Source organism: Haemaphysalis longicornis, unplaced genomic scaffold (assembly GCF_048455015.1).
Source record: "Haemaphysalis longicornis isolate Haplotype H1 unplaced genomic scaffold, Haemaphysalis longicornis Haplotype H1 scaffold_6, whole genome shotgun sequence".
Taxonomy (NCBI): domain Eukaryota; kingdom Metazoa; phylum Arthropoda; class Arachnida; order Ixodida; family Ixodidae; genus Haemaphysalis; species Haemaphysalis longicornis.
Genome location: NW_027526407.1, coordinates 102,285,261 through 102,296,532, shown reverse-complemented (window position 1 = coordinate 102,296,532; position 11,272 = coordinate 102,285,261). Strand labels below are relative to the sequence as shown.

The window sequence follows — 11,272 nt, the reverse complement described above, 5'->3', positions numbered from 1 at the left end:
CACTAGCGGTGCAAGGCTAGAGAAATAGCAGACCTGGGAGCCGATCTACCTTCTCGCCAAACTGGCAGCGGACCCCAAGAAGGAGGCAGCAGAGAAATCCCAGCAGTGCATAGCCGTTATGGGCGGCACTGAAAAGAAAAGACCATTACAGTATGTGCAGTGTTTTATTCAGTCGCAGTCGTCGTCTTCCCTTTCGTCGTCATCTTCCGACAGTACAGGTGTGCAGGGCAAATCCTCTTGCAGCGTATCCTTGCCTCAGTAGCCCTCTACTTCTTTGTCAGCTGGTTCGGTGGCAGTCTCTGCGTGTGGATTGTGAAGGGACGGCTTGACAGATTTGTCGTCATTGACTTCAGCTCTGCAGACCCGTGGCGCACCGGTCGCTACTCGACGTCAACGACAAAAGCGTGGCGTAAGCCGACTCGGAAGCCTGGACGACGCCAGGCAGCCTGTTCGAGACACCCCCTCACGGCGCTCGGTGTTTTTTTGTTTGAGGCACTGGGCGAAAGAATTGCCCGGCGCATTCCGGGTGCCCACCGCGAGGCAGGCGCTCACGTGAGCTCGGGGCTTTCTTTCTACGGAGAATGATTTTTCCCGGCCTAAATAGGTGGGCTGTTAGCAAAAGCGTGACAGGTGCTCAGATTACGTGACGCGAAAAATGAAGTTATTCTGTAGAATTTCGCAAATTCAAATTAACATGAAGAAGTACATAAACATCATGTTGCTTATGCGCTGTATACCGTACACATCCAGTAAAAAAGCATAAAGCAGTGTGCATAGCAACAGTAATTGTTTTGTGAAATTCAAGGCTGACACCAATAAAACGTTTCTGTAATTTTTTAGGTTACATCATTCAACTATAGGAACAACCTGTGAACTCTGAGAAAGAAGAAACCGCCGTGTGAGCAATACTTCACCCAAAATGGACCAATATTGTTATATTGAGAAATGGCATGCTTTTGCGCGGTGTCCTTCTTCCTTACAAATTTTGATTCCGATGGAGTTTCTTATGAATTCCGTTCTACAATTTGCAGCAAAATGCCTCCCTTTTGATTTCTTCACCGATATTGAAAGATATTCAACAATATTTTTGCGCACCCCATCGACGTTTATTTTTTGTACTCTGTATTCCTATCGGCGATTTAGGTGATGCATCATTCCCAATTTGGCTACACTTTAAGATATTGAATACCAGCAAAAAAATGAAAATTTCGTGCCCACAATTTCAGCAAAATCTTAATTTGAGAGCTTTAGTAAATTATGTTTGTCAGATACCTGACATCCATTGCACAAAAAGGGCCTATGTGGAGCGGACAATACTGCTGCCGACTCGCAAGACAAAAACAAGTCATAAATGCTTGAAATAGTGACATTTTTCGCAATGAAGCATTTTTATACACAGTAAATTAGTAATTGTAAAAATATTTCCGTATAGCTTGGGCTAGGTGGGATTAGAACAAAGGTCATTCGAGAGTGAAGGTGGCCACGGAACCACTAAATCAACATAGATGGGTGATTTTTGCTGAAAAAAGGCGAACAATCATTAAATGAGGGGCACCTACCTACTTGAAAGCTTCACTTATAGTTTTAATTCTTGGCGTTTTCGACGACCTCCCAAAAGCATTTGCAAGCCTTGACTACCCGGCGGCCCAGTGAGAATTTATATAGCTCATTTGTATGTACTCAACTGTCACTTGAATATTTCCGTTTAAAAGGGGTATTACAAACGTTCTCTGTATTAGACGTATATTTAGGAAGAATATTTACATGAATAAAAAAATAGTTAGTAAAATATACTCTTCGTAATGGCGGATGTACACTGCTAAAAGGGGTGATTGATTAAACCTTTCACTCATCGTACCCTTAATAGCAAGAAAACGCCGCGAATCTGCACAAAATAGCACGATAATTTGAGAAATCACCTGCAAACTGGAAACGTGCCACTGTAGGCAACACGCATTACTATTCAAAGAATTAACGTTTTTACATTCACTGCACTCTTGTTCTACAAATGTCCGCGGGTTCTGTATACAGCGGTCAATTCTGAACAGTCTCCAACAAGAGCAGCCCGGAAACGTAGCGCTGCACACAATGCCGGCCTGGGTAAATGAACACGGCATTTGCGAAAAAAAAAACGCATACCAGGAACGGGACGAGCACAAACTCTCGACCAATTTTAAATAAAAATAGACCACACATATAGGTACATTTGTTCTCACGTCCCTCATGTGCACAGATTGCAACGACAGCATCTCGGAAATGCAGCGAAGTCACATTTCTAAATATCAGTGTTACACTACTGGACTTCGCGTTTCTAAGGGTTCTCACAAAATTTGCTATGTTCTTTGAATAAAATGTGGACGCACTTGCACGAGAGGCAGTGAGAGGGTCAGTGCGCGCCAGCTTTGTTTTAAACCAAAAGATTGTGCTCACGCACGCCGCCATTAATGCAGCGCCCGTCCTGCCAAGCGTAAACTTCATCACATTTTAGTATTATCTGGCCGAGTACTCCAACATTGCAGTGGACATTGGTGTTAACGTGATTCTATCTGCACCTTTTTCACTTCTTGCCTTTCTTGTGAGCGAGAACACGGCAAAGACAAGGGCGATAGGAAGAAAAATGCAGTACAAGCTCTGATCAGCAACTGGGAGAGCTGTATTGCGCTGAGCCATCTATACACAGACACAAATGACGTCATAAGTCTGCGATAAAAAAAGAAAAATAAAAAGCAAAGGAAAGGAAAACATAAATAGTAAACGAAGTATACGACGTTAAGGGCGACATTCTCACGCCGCTATCAATTGCAAGCGCCATCAATGTACTCGTGTTCCTTCTAAACGAATGCAACGAACGGCTGGCAAGCGTAAGTATCACCGCTTTTTACTATCCCATACGCCTCAAAAATCTTGCCTGTGCGTGATCCCGATTTGCGCTTGAAAACCTTTGAACTTTCAAGAATGGGTGGGGTCCCTTATGAAAATTTCTATGTCCAGTCAAAAGACAGTCTGCGTCCCGAAGGAAACAGACTGCGTGCGTCCTGTGTGTTTCCTCTGTGTTGGAATTTCGCCACCGACTTTCTGCGTACTCCAAGTGTCCCGTGTGTTTCCGTCCTCCATGCGTCCAGTCTGTCTCCCAAAGGCAACACAGACACCATACGGCCTTTGTGTGTCCCCTATATGTCTTGAAGGCAACAGACCGCATTCGTCCCTTGTGTGTCCTCTGTATTGAAATTTCGCCACCGACTTTCTGCGTCCTCCAAGAATCCTTTATGTTTCCGTCCTCTAAGTATCCCACAAGCTTCCACCTTTTGAGTGCCCTTTGCATGCTGTCAAATAACAGCACCCAACAGCCAGCTGCATGTAGAAAATGTCAGCCAGCTCCACAGTCACTGTTTCATGCTGCAGCTGTTTCTGTAAGAGCAAGCTGACGAAAATCACATGAATCACACGACTCTTGCAAACCTGACTATTTTATTCAGGTTGGATCCATACGTGCTGCTGCCGCCTGCCACACCAGGTGTCGCCTCATCTTCACCCCTCACAGGACGGGATAGCCACTGCCACGCTTGAACCTGAAATGACAAACGCATTGATCGCATATGAAGGGGTTTAAACAAACACGTCTCAAACATTTGCTGGTTATGCTTATAAATATAAAGGAGTGTTCCCATACAAAACTGAACCAAGTATCCTGAAAGAGAAGGTACAACTTTTAGGTTGCAAAATTAGCCACAAAATTTAGACCACATAAATTAACTAATGAGCTTACGAACATCAAATATGACATACTGTTACATAGGCAACACAACCCAGAACTAAGTACTGTTTAGATTCATGGCCTCATGACGGGCATTTATACAGCCTCGCAAGAACATTTGAGATGAGATTATTGCAGCAGCACTGTGGGAACAAAGCAATATGGGGGGGGGGGCAGGGAAGGCAACATAAAATTGCATGAACATGCTAAGACAGGCATTGATCAGTCGTCATCATAAGTAGTTGCTTGTGTCTACGCGTTCTTTGGAACCTATAAAGGCAGCAGTTTTATTGTGCATTTCGTTTACGAGACAGCACTTGCATTGTCTAGTTTGTTTGTCTGTGCTTGCTTACAAAAAGCAAAATGTACATCACCATGAACTGACCAACCTCTAGGTTGGCTCCTCACTTCTTATATTTCCTTGTGTCGATGGGTAGCAGACACAGGAACAGAAATAAAAAACAACCCTAGAAAAACGTGGTGGATAGCACACTTGCACCCATCATTGCACGCGTGCCACGTGGTCACTCACCCCAACAGATGTACAGTGCACGGAGTGACCCCGAAGCAGCGAAAGCTGGGCGTGGTCGCTCTGTACTTTGTGAAAATACAAGCTACTAGAAAGATTTGACAGATAGCACAAACAGTGCAGGTGCGCCAACTTTGCACCATGGCACGAATTTTTCAACGCACAACAGAAAACGCATCGGTATGTCAGTGACACCGTGGAGGAGAAATTCGAAGACAAACCAGGACATCAGTGACAGTGAAAGGGTTAAAGCGGTCGAATACAGCAAATTTAATTTCAGGGTTTATGCTTACCAGCAATGAGGAAAGCTAACGCAGTAACTTGAGCCGACTACTCTGTAACGTGCACTCAAATGCTAAAAACACACAAGCATTTTTGCATATGTTTGCACACAGAGGATTCATACTGTTCGGAAATAATGCAGGTTTTTCCTACTATAAACATCATAATATTGCCCCCAACCACGCCATTTGATTTGTTTACAAAATGTTTTGTTACAAGCACCTGGCCACACCCTGCAATCTTATCCTTTTTAAGGGAACCGTCTTTTTCCCCTTTTTCCTTTGTATGCTGCACCAGCAGTCCTGTTTGATATGGAAAGGGTGTTGCTTTGCGATCCCTATCCTAGCTTTTCCTGTTTTTTATTGAAAATGTTCTCGATCTAAATGAATGAGTGCAAAAGAAACCCTGCAGCATTCAATTCGCCAACGCTCATCCATGCACGTCCCTTTGCTGACTCCTTTGAGGTTTGTGTTTTTTTATGTTTACTGCGGAGCACAAGTTTGCTCCGATAATCTATATTTTTACAAAAACCCTGCATTATCCGTGGCTACATAACAATATTCCAAACAAAGTCTGATACACAAACCAGAACCCCCCCACAGCTCTTTCTTCAATTGCTGAGTACCCTTCTACAATTGATTGATTGTAGGGTTTAACGCGCCGACGCAACGCAGGCGATGAGGTGCGTCGTAGTGGAGGGCTCCGGATTAATTTTGACCACCTGGGGATCTTTATCGTGCGCCGAAATCTCGTACACACGGGCGTTTTTGCTTTTCGCCTCCATCAGAAAAGCAGCCGCCGCGGCCGGGAATCGAACCCGCGACCTCGTGCTCAGCAGCGCAACGCCTTAGCCACTGAGCCACCGCGGAGGGTACCCTTCTACAATTAGGACCATCATTATATTTGCTAGAGCAAATAGCTGTTCGGGGGGGGCTACGATGGCCAGTGAGACTCATTACACTACATGAAACACAGTGGCAAAAAGGCACGCAATACACCCTTTTCACTGCTAGGCACAAGTTGCATCTAGGGCATTGAAGTGAATTCACCTAAATTCTATTTCTGGGTGCATGGAATTGTTTCACTCATGTAATGTAATCCATAATATGACTTTTGAGTAGAAGTCTAAAGATCTAGTTCATCTGTAATAGGCGGTAGAAGAAAAATCCCCACACACTGTCTGTGGGTACCACGCAACTACCACAGTGAACAAGGGTGACAAAGTCGTTATTAATTAATTCATGGAGCAAGGACGCAGCCCTGATGCGACAAAAAAAATAAGAAAGGTACCAGGAAGTTTCTCACCCTCATCGGTTCCTTATTTTTTGCCCCATCTCTGCAATGTTCTTATGTGTTAATATCACTAAGGTACCACAAGAATGCCACAATGGTTTTCTATGTTTTCATGTTCTCTCAGCCTTCAAAATGGAGATTTTCATGCATTTCACAGCCGTAATGAACTCCACTTACAGGTCGTGCAGGATAGAAACAGGAGGCAGCCAATTCTTCTGGTAGCTCACAACGTACATCCTCCATGTCAAACACCTGGCCCTGTAAAAAATGGAAGTTCAAGTAGTAAACAAGCCATAAATATGCGGTATAATGCCGTGAAATACTCGCTCTGACAGGGCATGACAGAATTTCTTTTTTGTAGGTGCAAAAAAGGCACCTTCAGTTCTTTCAAGCTAAAAAATAAGTACAGTGCTCACTGACTGAAACGCAACACTGCGAGCGCGTGGCCGCCAATACATGCAGCGCCGTCCATGGACGCCGCTTTCGCTGACAGCGCACCGCTGTCGCTGCGGGGAACCACTGCCCCGCTTATTGGCAACCGGAAGCAGCAAGCTTATGGTCAAAACACTCTCATCCTCGTGGTATACCACAATGCAACACCTAGCTTCCACGGGCGTCCACTGGCGGTGCTGCATGTAGCGCAGGCCACGCGCTTGCAGTGTCGCGTTTCAATCCGTGAGCACTGTACATACATTACAATCCTTACAAGGCTTTCAGCCATACTTTAAAGGAACAGAAGCATCCTTACACTGAGTTAATGTTAAACTAAGCCTATTAAATATCCCTAGGTGGTAGAAATCTGTGGCCCCAGATTTCCACTGTGCAAGCATATTCTCTGGTCCAGAGGGTGCGAAACGTGGTTACGGCTTTTAAAGGAGCCATGAAGAGAAAACACAAGTTTGGTTCATTCAAAGGATTCCGTTGCTAGAATCATGCTGACACCATTTTTAACACAAACTCCACTCAAATAAGCTACAAATTAGGAACAAAAAAAATGGCCATGCGACCCACTAGCTCATTTCCCGCAACAGAACCTATGTCATACCAGCCAGCTCTGCAGTTAGCGGAGGGCGGCAACAGCAAACACGAATTAGGCAGAGGCTATAAGCTTGCCGAACGAACTATTTGCGCTTAAATTTAGGGCACATTCTTTTTACAGTAGTAAGAATGGTGGGGCCAACAGTAAAGGTTAGGAAAGCACACGTAAGCATAGAAGTACCGATGCGTACTGCTGTTGGTACTGCGCGCACTATGCTTGGTTTAGCAGCACAGGACTGCGGGGCTTTGGGGTTGTCTCGGACAACAATGTCCAATTGACACAAGCAACAGTGTCTTACGTGACCATATTTGTGGAGCGAGCACTATGTTTCACGAAACGATTATTTTCTCGCTGAACAAAAACAAGCCACGTTTAAATACGGTAAAAACAAAACAAAAGCAGAAAGTGGCTTGCCACGGTATGGTGGCACCATCTAGGTTAACTAAAGGTAAAGAAGGTTTCCCAATCGGCTGCAGAGCGGTCGGTTCCTGTGATGCAGACCCTGAAAATGCACGATTTAGCGGAAAAACCAAAATTTTAGCTTCAATTAATGAATTTCTCAGTGAATAAAGCATCGTTTGCATTTGGACGAGTGCTGGGGGCACCATACCACACGAAATCTTTCGAATAACACAAACTTGTATTTTGTCTTCATGGCGCCATTACAATTCTCTCCGAGGCACATGGTGAACGTTTCGGCGTGCCAATACCTCCAAGGGGTAGGCAAGTTGAAATGCTGACGAAACGAAAAAACAGGATGGCGAAGGAGCACGGTGGCAAGCCCACGCCCTGTTTAATCTTTTTCACACCGTGATTGTATCCCCATCACATGCATATTTGTAAGAATCAACACGTTTAACCCATGCTCAACATGTTACGATCAACACAATTTATGCAAGCCAGCTACAAATAATGTCACACCAAACAAGAATTTCTGTCTGATCATGACGATGCTGGATGAGCTTAGGAAGGTGGAAAAATTTCTTGCATTAAAACAGTGAAAGCTGCCCTGTGCCTGCACCAGCAATGCAGGCTGGAACAGCATGTTTTCAAGCTGCGACGTCTAAACAACTATCTGGTCAAATGTTCACTGCCTAAAGACCTTGTGCATGTGGTACTACTTATAAAGTTGCTAGCAATGCTTAAATGTCGAAAATTCAACGTATATGCAACTCTTACGTATTATAACTACAAATGTAATGCAGCCTCCTTGCATTTCTTTACCCGTAAACGAAAACAACCCGTTAGAACAATGCTAAGCTGCCTACGTCCTGTAAAAAAATATACTGTGGGTCAACTGCCTCCTAAAAAAAAAAAATCGGGGAGTGGGCGTTTTGTTTTACAACCATTAACGCAGTTGTCTTTTTCTATTTTTTCTTTTTTTTCATGCAACAAGCTTTAGCGTCGAATCCACCCAAGCCAAGCGGCGGCCGCTGGGCCGTCAGCATAATATTTTCGTTGCCGGCAATGGCAAGGGGGTCGATCACTCACACAGCATACTGGCCGCCGCTCCCGGAAGCTCATTATGACCGCGCCGACGCAGCCGGTAATTTACAATAAAAGAAGCGCGGCGAGCCGAACACCAAGGAATATACTCAACACGTTTAACAAAACAGCACTGCGGCAACGCGTAATAAAATTTTAACATGCACCACGATAAACAATCACTTACGGCACAACACGCAGCATTTTTCCCACGTCGCGTCGACAGACTGGAACTTGCAGTAGAGACTCTTGATTCACGTAGGCACGCACAACTTGTCAGGTATTTTGTCAAATGGCGACCTCGATGTGCGTTTGCTACAGCAGCGCAGTACGGCGACGACACAGACGCTTTGCCAGCACTCACGATGTTTCAGGTGGCACAAGAGCACTAACACGTAATATTACGGCAGGAGGAGCACGTAGTAATTCACGTAACACCAGCAAATCGAAAACAAACCACCAAAACCACGCACAACGAACAAACCACGTCCTTTCTTGCGCACCTATAACAATGACTGCATATATGCTAGCCTAGACTAGACTTATTACTACAGTTGCCTATCTAGCAGTCATAGAGTTTTAGCAGTTACTTTCTTCCTTCATCATCACCCCTGAAGCAAACTAGGCAGACGCCATTATAGTATTTTGTTAAAGTTGATAATTGCAAACATATATATAATGGCAGTATATTTTCTTGATGTGGGCAACGTCTTTTGTTGTCGTAAGTTGTTGCTACTCAAAAGCAAATAAAAATGGATTAACAAACGAAGTTATTATCATCGTCATCTACATCTAGATTGACTGTTTTGTGTTTTGTTCAGCGTCCAAGCATTCACCATTCACTGTTTGTGGGCTTTTCACAAACAGAACGGCCGGATAAAAAAATTATTCCCCGCAGACATACGCAAACACACGCGCACAGGCATACGCACGCACACACACACACACACACACACACACACACACACACACACACACACACACACACACACACACACACACACACACACACACACACACACACACACACACACACACACACACACACACACACGCGCGCGCGCGCGCGCGCGCGCACGCACGCACGCACACAAAAGCACCGTGCGTCAAATCCACGCAGGCAAACAATTCACTCAAATGGAGGCTTAGCAAGACTATGTGAGCTCAAGCATTTAGACCTAGGTTTACGACGTGATCGTGTATTGTTTTGGTGGCTTGGAGGTTAAATACTCGCCTACTGATTCAAAGGACGGAGGTTCGAAACCCGCTCAATGACCTTTGTTTTTTTTTTAACCTTGTTTTAATTGAAGTTTTTCTGCCTTGGGTTATATTTTGATATTGTTGTTGCTCTTGTTGCTCTCGTCTGGCTGTGTCCCTTTTTTTTTTGTCGCAATATATTTCTACCGCAAGCTCTGCCCCAAAAAACAGTACACCGCTTCAGCATTTAGTTGCAAGGATAAGCCATTTTACAACGACCCTGAAGGAAAACACAGACTAGGACAATCGGAAGCCACTTTTTAGGTTGTTTTTGTTTTCATTGCTTCGTTTTCTAATCGGCTTTTTGTGTTCTTTTTACTTTTTCTGGTCTGTATATTCTTCTCCCTCCCACTTTTTTTTCGTAATGGGAGGGACGAGGCACTTCGAACAGCCTCGTTCAATATGTATCCTTCTTACGCCACTGTTTCATACAAACGTACCAGTTGGTAATATTAATTCTGCGAATTTATCAGACCTCACTAGCACGAAATAACGTATACAGTGCTGCAGAATTTCCACAAACCATCGGCATTGTTTCTTACCATCTCTAGCCAAGCCAAAAAACTTAACATTTCGAGTATAATTAAGGCTTACATGCTCGACTTTATGTTTACTAGAGGAAGCACAATCTTCAGAAAAAGAATGTAAGGCAACAAATAGTTATCCTTCCTCCCAGTGTCCTAGAGGCAACACAAAAGACATAAGTCAGTCTTTTTACTTCATTTTGCCTTCAGTACATACATAAGCAACAGCATTACGGCACACGGAAGAATTAAGACAGCAAATTCAAGTTCTATCTTACAGCCTTTGTCCTAGAGGCAACACAGGGGAAACAGGCCAAAGTCTTTTGACTTCATTTTGCCTTGAGTACACACATGGGCAATAGCATTGCGGAACTCAGAAAGAGAAGAAAGCAAGTCATTTTTAAAGTTTTATACCTCTCATCCGAAATAAAATCTTTGTATAGAAATTTAAACTTTGTCTTTACCATAGTACATATAAAGGTAAAACATCATAGCTGTTTATCCGGCAGTCTATAAAAAGTACACAGCCTGCTTATGTCCTAGAGGTAACACAAAGGAAAAGTCAAAAGAAAGGCCACACAGTCAACATGCAGGAGACACAAAGTAAACAGAAAGGAAAAGTTCATTTTCATAAGGGGTGCACCCAGGGGCCTTACAATGTCAAACAAGCTGGCTCCCGGTGTCGACAAGTAGGGAATCGCATGCTGACGCAAGCATTCGTTAGGCGTCTCCCCGTCTGTCCAATGTACAATGCACCGCAACTAAGGGGGATTTCATAGACTGCGCTTTCGCGGCACGGAACGAAGCGATCGCCATGTTTTATCCCGGATCCCACCTTCGGAGGTGTCCAGTCGCTCACAGCATTGCACACTCTTCCAATCTTATTATGTGATGAAAACATTTGCTTCTCTTGCTTGCTTCTTCATAAAGGAAGACTCACCACAAGGAAGACTCACCACAAGACTCACCACAAGCGCCTGTGTTGTTCCCTTTCTCGTCCCTGTGAAAAATTTTGCGCTTAAGTTTCACTCATGGAAATTGCGAACCAACTAGCTCGTCTCTCCATTTTGCTTCAAGGTTTCACACCCGAATATTCATGTCTTGGGCGT

The 11,272-nt window shown here is 44.2% G+C and overlaps 1 long non-coding RNA gene across 1 annotated transcript; it reads right to left on the bottom strand.

The window, feature by feature from the left end:
- Window positions 1-3,409: 3,409 nt before the first annotated feature.
- Window positions 3,410-8,914, bottom strand: LOC144141825 (uncharacterized). The gene is made up of 3 exons (XR_013316710.1): window positions 8,570-8,914; window positions 6,036-6,116; window positions 3,410-3,569 (listed from the first exon to the last, which is right to left on the bottom strand). It is a non-coding gene; the product is annotated as an uncharacterized LOC144141825 (long non-coding RNA).
- Between the last annotated feature and the right edge of the window lie 2,358 nt (window positions 8,915-11,272).